This window comes from Pyxicephalus adspersus, chromosome 6 (assembly GCF_032062135.1).
Source record: "Pyxicephalus adspersus chromosome 6, UCB_Pads_2.0, whole genome shotgun sequence".
Classification (NCBI taxonomy): Eukaryota; Metazoa; Chordata; class Amphibia; order Anura; family Pyxicephalidae; genus Pyxicephalus; species Pyxicephalus adspersus.
The window spans coordinates 55,390,982-55,401,430 of NC_092863.1; positions in this window are offsets into that span (position 1 = coordinate 55,390,982).

Genomic DNA, 10,449 nt, shown 5'->3' on the forward strand with positions numbered 1-10,449 from the left:
ATACAAAGCAAAAAAAAAATCTTTATGCAGCCTAGACATTCATTAACTCCTGATGCAAGCTGTGCTTTGATATGCAACAAGAAACAACTGCATAGTTTGTCTTGGTCATTAAAGAGTTAGAAGAGCTCAGTGTTTAGCAAAAGATTTCTTCTGTAAAGCTACGTACACACTTCCAATTATTATCGTTGGAAAACGAACGACGAACGTTCCTGCACGATATATATACGAACGATCGTATAGCACCGATCCTGCACATAGAGATAACGACACGATCGTTCGTAGATATTGTACACACAATAGATACGATCGTTTAAGCGATAGAGGAACTATGTGCACGACAGGAAAGTGAACGGACGTTCGTTCATCACGCATGCTCTGAACATGGACGATCAACGAACGACCGTACACACGAACGATGTTCAACGATCGTCGTCCAATCCGATCCGCCGGTCCGGTCGTTCGTTTCCAACGAGTTTCCTCGTTCGTCGGCGTCGTTGGTTACTTTTTTATGAACGATTTTTTGCCCAATCGATCGTTCGTCGTTCGATTGGAACGATAAAAATTGGAAGTGTGTACGCACCTTAAGTCATGCAAACTGCCTCCCTCCAAGCCTTTGTCCTACACACGAGAGAGCAGGGACGCTCCATTTGTATCTAAGAGTCGTCTGTATGTTGAATGTCCTTAACCTGGGGACTACCTGTACACAATATTATATAGAATGTAACAAATACTTATACTACTGCCCAATTCTTTAAATGCATAAAATAATTACCACAAGGGGACAGTGTGGTTACACAAGTTATTATATTCCATAGCACAAGCATCTAGCTTCTAGCTTTCATTTCCAATCCTGGTGGAGGGGGTTGGGGAACAGATTTTTGGTCTTTGGCTCTTACCTAATTCTCTACATTTTATTTAGGCAAAAAAATAAATCTGAGGCAATCAATCAGCTGTCTATGAGTACATAAACCAGAATATCACCCAGGTTTGGTAGAAGAAACCGTTTTCAAAAAAATGTAAAAAAAAAATAAAAAAAAAAAAATCTCTTTTGCTGTGCATGATCCTGGTAGCGAGATGTTTCTTTTTACATATAACCTAATTGTGTCAGCTATTGCTGGGATGTGGGTTAATCCTCCACTATCCAATATATTGCTATGTAAGATCTGCAAGAGGAAAAGTGTTAGCATTAGTGGATTTTAAAGCACTTTAGCGATATCATCTTCATGGCAACCAAGCAATTATTATTTTTATAACAAAGAAGATCGCAATAGTAACTTCCATAATTGTCTCATGACATTGAAAGAATAACTGTACATGTTCTACTTATCTGTGTCCTCGATCAAATGAGCTGTGAAATAATATTATTATTACACAGTATTTATATAACACCGACATATTATGCAGCAATGTACAAAGTCCATAGTCATGTCACTAACTGTCCCTCAAAGGAGCCCACAATCTAATGTCCCAACCATAGTCATATGTCTTTAATACAGTCTAAGGTCAATTTTGGGGGAAAGCCAATAAGACACCATACAGATTTGCTTTACAAAATGTGTTGGCTAGGGCGTCTTCATCCTGTTGTGGCCCCAGTCATTCCTGAGGGGAGAGCTGTACTCCGCTGAAGGCCACCATAATTAAAGTTCCCCATAATAATGTGTGTGCTCTCAGCACCCAAGATTGAGCCAGCGAGTATGTTTTATGAAGTATGGCTGTGCAGCTTCTGATAATGAATTGAGTATGAAGGTGAGTACAAATTAGGTGGACTTCACTCTAGAGTGCTTGTTAAAGTGGACCTATGACTCAAACATATGGTTCACTAAGCTGGCCCTCTCCTTTCCCCAATTGACCTACTATATGTAGGTATAAAATGTCCTTGTAAAGGAGAAAGTTGCAACATATTTCTTACCTCCATCTTCTGCCAGCAGCACCATTGTGAGGATATCGTCACTCTTCTGTGTTAAATCCTTTGGAATGCAGGGCAGGAGAAATCTTAGGAGTAAACACTCCAGTCCATTGTAAGAGATCCGAGATTTCATCTGCTCTTGCATTTCACATTACTTTACCCGTATGGCGACATCTTTCTTGCATAGGTGCTAGAAAAAGCATGAAATCGCATACCTAGGTATCTCCTTACTTGAAAACATTAATATGTTTAAATCAAAATACTAATAAAACGTTGTGTGCTCAGTATTTTCCATATTGTAACGAACTTGCTAAAAACAAATTTCTTTGGATGCAGTTTAAAATGTAAAAACATGTTCCATGATATAATTATTTGTGGCAAGCACTTCCCTACCTGGATTACATTACATGACTTAGAATCTGATGCTGGGTTACTCATCAGCTTTATCATATAGCCCCAACTGTCCTTATGTGAGAGAATTGCCCTGGTTCTCCTCCGTTCTTTTTTTCTTCTGTATAGACCTACATGCGAAATACAAAATTAAGCCACTAAAAGTATAACTCTAGTCTAAACATTTTTAAGCAATGTCTGTGTTATTGCACTTGTTACTTTATGTTTAAAGGAAAATTAGTGATATAAAAGCATTTATAGTTTAACTAACAATTTTGTCTAATAAATCTGCATGATTCTTGTCATTGCATGACATAAGTGTGTCCCTTTGCATTCTTCATTTCTTTGCAATTGTCCTGTGCTGTGGTTTTCTAAGCCCATGCTAGCATCTCATCAAAGAGTCAGCTATATTGCCTAAAATTTAGCCTATTCTTCATTACTGATAAAAAAAAACATTTAGTAGATGCAGTGGGGGCCTTTCGTCCAAACAATGAGAATTAGAATTCCACAACACCTCACCAAAAAACAAACATGCAATCCTAAACATAATAGTGTTAAATGTTGACTAATGTGAATAGAAGTTTAATAGCAATTTAAGAATAGAAAATTGTATACAATATAAAAAAACATCCGTTGGATGAGTGTAAAAAAAAAATCTGAAAACTACTTTATGACGAAATGTTCCGTTCCTAACAGAGGTGAACAATGCTATTCTGATGGATAATGTCCCATTCCTGGCTTATAATGTGGCGCACACTGATTTAATACCAAAGGAGGGCAAGGACCCCACTTTGGTTACATCCTATAGGCCCATAGATAAAGGCTTCTCAACTGTAATTACAGAATTGATGGCGGATCGAATACAAATATTCCTACCCTCTTCATATCTACTCACCAATCAGGTCTCATACGCGGGAGACATTCAATGGTAGGAGTTTGTACTGTAATGGCTGACACTGTAATGGCAATGAGACCTGGATCCCCTAACGCGGTGCTACTAGATTTGGGTGCAGAGAAGGCATTCAACAGGATAGAACGGCATTTTTTAAATGCTATTTTAGCTCAGAGAGTATTTGGGCATACGTTTGTCTCATTTATTCAATATATTTATAGACAACTTGTATATCTTATATAGAGAATTTATAGAATCATGCCGCATTTGCGGATGGCTTGCTGCTGTAAATTTCTAAGCCAAAGTGGAGCTTAGCGGCGATTCTACATCTTTTATTAGAGAATGGATCAGTCTCTGGTTACTCGATTACTTGGGATAAATCGAAGGCGCTTTATTTGACAAAATGGTATACCTAATTGGAGCCACCAATACCCATTTATATGATGTAAGGACAACCTACAAAATCTGGGTGTTGAGATTCCTCAGAACCCCTTTAAATTACATTTCCTTAATTTTTTTGGACTATACAGATTCTACCCCTACTGTTGAAGAGAATTGCAAGATCTATACCGAATTTTCAGATCCTTTATATGGGTGGGTAAACAGTCCAGGCTAAGTATGTGTAATAACTTCCCTGATGTGTAACTGTACAGCTGGGCAGTGATCACTAAATTTATCAAGGATTGGATACATGGCTCCTTTTGCTATAGTAACCCAGTAATAGATCCACAAGTGATACCTAATGTAACGCTCATGTATATGTTACACTAATAAAGAATTATTGCCTCCTGAGGTTTTTGATAATCCCCTTTTATATGAATGCTGACATGTCTGGCACAAAGTCCGGAGTTGATTTCAATTAAAGAATCACTTTTTTTCTGTTTTGTGGCAACCGGGATTTCCCTTGGATGATAAGAGAACCATCTGTGACAGAATGTCCAGAATTTGGTATTTGAGAATAAAGTGTTTTGTTAATTTTTTAACTAAGAAACCAACTTCTCATGAATCAGTATCCACTCTATACCCCTTAATGGAACCCTTTGCATTATCAAGTTCAATCTTATAAATCGGCTAATATTAGGAATTTGTCAGGGACTGGGCTAGCGCATTGGACAGATTGTTAGGCGCTCCAAACCCAAACAGGCGTGCAATAGTGGAAAACAAATATGTAAATAATATAGATATATATTCCTATAATAAAGTTGTGTAAAATCGCTAACTGTGCCCACAGCTCAAATAGGCTAGGTAATGTAATGACTTTGTTTTTAGACACCAAAGTGAATGTTATTGATTAGCAGAGTATGGTATCACAAAACGTTTATTCTAAATAATGTGAAGCTGAGCTCCAGCTTTTCCACAAGACGCTTGTGGATAGTCTTCTCTTCTGCTGAAGATTTATTAAGGATCATCCAGCCCCTTCCTCCCAATATGTTTTATCCTGGCCCTTCCCTTTCAGCTGCATGTTTTTTTACCATCAGTCCTCAAGTCTCAGCTGTGTGTACATTACCTTAAGTTGTCTGTATGTAAATGCAGTCCTCCAGTAATGTACGGATACAGTGTGCAAAAGGGAGGGAACATTGGTTGTAAAAAAGTTAACACAGATGGTAAAACTATGTGCCTGCACAGCAGAGACACAATAGAAAATATATGAGATTTATGATTTATATTGCTGTTAGGCAATGTCAAAGATAGAATTAATTGCCTGCTTGTACAGGATACCTGCAGAGTATGATACTCATATGACACCAGGGATAAGGAAGGTGACTACTTTCTTCTTCCCATAATCCGTATCGCTGAAGCAGCTGACAGATGTAGGGCTCTGAGCTATGAGAGCAGTAGAGAAATCCATCCCAGTTACACAACTCCTGCCTCTGATTTGGTCATTGGGACTGGCAGAAGCTTTAAGCTCTATCTCTTGGCTCAAAAGAATAGATTTCAGAGAATAAGAAAAGAAATTACACAATGCAGGGTCAAGGTGATTAAAAAAGTATCAAGGAACAGGAGGGAGGTTTGATGCTAGTTTAAGATGCTAACTAGTGTTAAGCTTTAATGCTGCAATAAACACACTTGTTCAACAACAATTAAACTATATTTATTAGGGTTCATGATGTTCTTGATGATAAGAATATTACACAACAATGGTTTGTCTGTAGCAGTTTCAAAAGCATTTGTACTGTATGTGAGCGGCCATGTTCAATAAAGACAATAGAAAAATGATCCAACAATGGGTGCTCCCGCATGCTGTTCCCTGACATTGTTTTTATCACTGACTAAGTAATTTAGGAGTTCAATAATAATAGTAATAATAAGTGTAAAACAATGACATACAATGGTAATAATTTAACAAAGCAGTTCTCCATGAAGGTCAGACATGAATGTGCTTACAGAAGCAAGCAATGCTGTACAGAAGCCTGCTTTAAAAAATAATATGCTGCTTTAAAAAATAATATGCTTTCCCATCACATCTGTAACAAAACAATTCTGTGCACAAGAAATCACATAAATACAAAAGCATTTAATATTTAAATTAATATATTAATAAAATATTTAAATAAATATAATTAATATAATAAATTTAAAATTAACAATTCAAAGAAAGTTCACATTCCCACATTCAACCAGTGTATGAGTAAATTCAGGTATAATAGTGAATAAAAAATATCAAATTTGCACATGAAATAAATCTCACCCATGTCAATAGTAACCAATGTGTGTAATCAGATATTATGTAGGTGTATTAGATATGCACCATACCTTGAGGATATCTCAGGTCCCCTTGGCCATCCCATAGTTACTGTATAGTATATGTCCACTGCAAGAATACAATTTACATTGAAAAAATTTTTATAAAAATTGCCTGATCATTCCCAACTCTATCCTATAATAAACAAACACATTTTGGCTTCATATACGCTAAACGTTTGATGGAACAAAATGTGTCAGGAGGTAGCATTGAGTTGAATGTCTGATCCCCAATTAACATACCAGCGCAGTTAATAGAGTACAACTCCATTTAGTTTCCCGTTCCTGTTTGTGTAATGAGGAGAAAGGAGCTGGCAGGATTCTGGCACCCATGCTGTATAAGGTGCCTGACAGAAGAGCTTTGGAATGCAGCTTTGAATGGTAGAAGTTGTTATTCAGCATTCTTTTGTTTTGGCAAACAATCTTACCAGTCTATGATCACATGGATTGGGATGTTCTGGGTTCTGGAGCTTTATAAACCTTGTAGTGAGGATGTGAAGAACCATTCTGTTCTGTGATTTTCTGTTACGAAAATAAAAGCCTTCATCCCAATAAAGACAACAGTTGGCATATATTCACTTCTTGTAGATCATTAATTTAATAAGATCTCTGCGGCACTGTACAGAAACCATCTCTCTCACGAATAAAGCCGAAGTTCACTGTACCAAGTTGTGGTTTATTGCTCAATAAATTAAATTATTTCAATATTTTTGGTTTCAATAAATTTTTATTACATTTTAAACAATTTTTATTAACAAAAACAAGGCAATACAGCATACATTGTCTAAATCTTAGCTTCAGATACAAATACAAAAAATGGAAGCTCATAAAAAATGGAAAAAAATATGTCATATGCCCCTAACAGAACCAAGCCAATCCCACCCTAATCCAAAAAGGAAGGGAACTGGGGAACAAAAGGGGGAAGGGGGAGGAAGGATAAGTCTACATACCCCGCGGTCCAATTCACAAAACAATACAGCTAGAAAAGGCTCACTATGAACAAACTTACAGACAATTAAGTTGCAGAAATCAGTTATAACAGTCCAAAATTTAGTAAAGACTACTCTTGCCAGGGTTCCCATATCGCAGCAAATTTGGTGTGTGAGTCATTTAAAATACTGGGGAGTTTTTCATTAGGAAATGTATTGTCCACCCGTTTTGAGACTTCAGAAAAGGGGATAGCCTGAGTTTTTCAATGTTTTGCAACGGGTTGCTTTGCTGCAATCAATCTATGTAAACAAAACTTACATTGAACCTTAGTAAAACCAGGCGGTTTAAACTGCAGGAGCGCCACCCAAGGGTCCCTTAGCACTGACTTGGAGAAAACAGCACTCAGCATATGGAACACTCTACCCCAGAATCTAATAACCGAGGGACATGTCCACCAAATATGCGAGTCCATTCCATTCCATTCCTTTCCCATTGTGATTTATATGTATGTTTTGAGGCTCCAACAATTGCTGACAGCTTGGAGTATACTATAGATATCAGTTTCTGGGATAGGGGGGTTCTTAGACAAATATGCTTGAAAAAGGTCAACCTAATTCAGAGATCCGCACCCCAGGTCAAAGAGTTGAGCCAATGTGTTAGCTTCAGATAGCCAAACAGTTCGCTAATTGGCGCTTGGTGAATCAAGCGTATCTCCTTCCAGCTAATAATAGATAATCTACCCAAAAGGGAATAAACTGTCCCATAGTTATGAGTTTGCCACCAGGTAAAACCCTCAGGTGAGTCCAATCCTGGTCTAAAAAGGGGATAGATGCGGAGACATGAGACCTGCAGAATACCTAATGCCATCCCATACCTTAAAAATCTGCTGCAAATGAACACCCATAGAGGGAGGGCGTAATTTAGAAGGAAGCCAAGGAAGTGAGCACACTGCTATTGGAGACACCAAAGAAGCCTCCAGAGATACCCCTAATGGGGCTTTATGGCCTGCAAATAAGGATATCAATGAGGTTATTTGGACTGCTTGATAATATTTGAGAATATTAGGCACCCCCAAACAGCCTTGGCATTTGTGGGCATACATAGTGTTTCATTATTCCAATATTTTTGTAATGAACTAAAAAAGTATGCTTAGATTGGGTGTGGTTAAAAATATGTAGCTGTCCTATTTATTATTTCTGCAGCATTTAACTCATAAGGTGCAAGTCATGGTGTTAGACCACAGGGCCATGGCACTACACAGATTAGTGGTTACTGCCATGCATGAAATACTACTAAGAAAATACTTGTTTGCAAAATTTGTTTGGTAAATCTGCATAATTTTTATCACTGCCTATTTCACCTTAATCTTAACCCGGAACAAAACCAAAAGAAAAAAAATCATACTCACATTTACTTCCGCAGAGCCCCCGATTCCTCTGGCACTGTCCTTGTTTGGGTCCTACTTTGTCCTGATATGGAGGAATCACAGGACACCATTTTCTTCTGTCTTCTTTCTTCATCTAGTTACGTCTCCCAATCTCGCACTGCGCATTTATGAGTTCGGCATGTTTTTCCCATTACAGGAAAAAGCCACTACTGCGTAATGCCTGAGATAGGTATGCGTGATGTAGGTATCCCAGGAGGCTCTGTGCTCCCAATCCAAGCCGTGGCAGTAAACACAAAAGTTTTTCTTTTTAAAAAAAAATAAAAAATACATAAATGACTTTTTACTTTTTATAAAAGGTTGTAAAAATTTTTGTGATAGGTCTACTTTAAAGTCATTTTAAACCCAGTCACTAAAATTTCATATAAACTTTGATTTAAATCTTTAAAAAAATCTACAACTTTCATCAATATTATTCTTGGTGATGCCTTCTTTAAAATTATTGTTCAGGCATTTTCTAGTATGGGATGACAACAGTCTCCAATTATATTCTATCCTGCCACATGCATCCCTGGTGTAAGTGGCCATACTGACACTGTCATGAGGTCCACCATTCTAAATAGCTGACAGAGACTGTAAGAGATTCACAGCACAACCATTCATTTAGTTTTAAGAAATTAAAGCAAAATACAATTACATTTTATACTTTAAAAGAGGTGTTCAGAAAAATAAACTGCGGGTATCGGTTAGTGATTGCACATAGTTTATCACTTTCGTTAAGCCATGATAGAATGTTAAGTAGGCCGCTGCAAACTGTGCAACCTGCAAATGATTTTTGATAAAACTTTGTCACAGAAGAGCAGAATTGCAGAATTTTTGGTGAAATAAATTTCAAATCCGTTTTAGGTTATATTTTACTAATTTTTACTAAATTAAAAAAACATAATAAAATAAATATCAACAAAAGACACTGGATGAAGCAGAAGTGTCATCTTCCCTCACTATAATCCTAAATACAGAGACTTTTACATATTCTAGCTATTTGTTCTTTTAATTCTAATAATAATCTATATTATTATATATGATATAAATTATTATATTAATATAATATTTAATGTATATATTCTATTTTCATATCATTTATAGCGAATAAGAAACAATACAGTTATAGCAAATAAGAAACAATAAGTTGAGACACAGATTCCTGTTAGAAATAGGTCCACACTTTATGAGTTTTTTTCATCAGTAACAGTTTTAAATCTCGTAAGTAATATTAGTTTTAAATCTTTTAACTTGTGTATGCTCTAGTTTTGCACACTGGGACATCTTTCCAGACACATGTGATCTAGGTTTTGTCATGGTTTTTTTTTACTGCAGTTTTCACATAGTGCCAGAGATTGTTATTTGGACTGAAATAACTTTACTACTAGAACATTCATCTTTTTGTTCTTCAGCACTCCAGGGTTACATTGACCTTCTGTTTGAGATCAATGTCCGACTGAAAGGTGAACTTTTACGCAGCTTTGTAGTATATCTGTATATTGAACACTCAGTCCTCTTTTATGTATTTAAAAAAAATCAACTCCCTGAATATATAAAGCAGCAATGTGAGGCTACCATAAAAAAAAATGTTAAGGGTTTGGTATTTGTTAAGGAGTTAACAACCTCATGCATAGCTTTTGTCTTTGAACAGAAATCTTTTAGCACCTAAATATAAAACCTTTACTGATTTTGTGTAACTTGTTTTTTTTGGCAAATATCAGATTATTTTTAACATTTTTCTTTTTCTGGACCCTTTGTCTACAATCCAGTGCTATACATAGATGTTGGTATGTCTGATTTTTCTGTTTTATATATTGTGTGCTGTGCAGTCTTTTTTGGCTTTAAATTGGTTTATTATGCCAAAAATAAACCATATAAAAAAAAGCTTTATTTCTGTGGCGTAGGCGCTGCGTAAAATTATAGCGTTTCAGTCAATGCTTAGCTAGAGCCTCTGGCAGGGCAGGTGTTAACAGAATGCAGGCTTGTCCTTTTCATGCTGGCAGAGGGGTGGGTAGGAGGGAAGGGCAGCTGTCGCTTGTGGGTGACTGTGTGCTGCTTTCTAGAGACATCTTTGCACAGAAAAATGCGCCCACTCAATTTAATTGTGAGCCAATAGCATGATTCACGCAGTAAGTGAGAACTATTCCAGTCAGAATCTGTTTC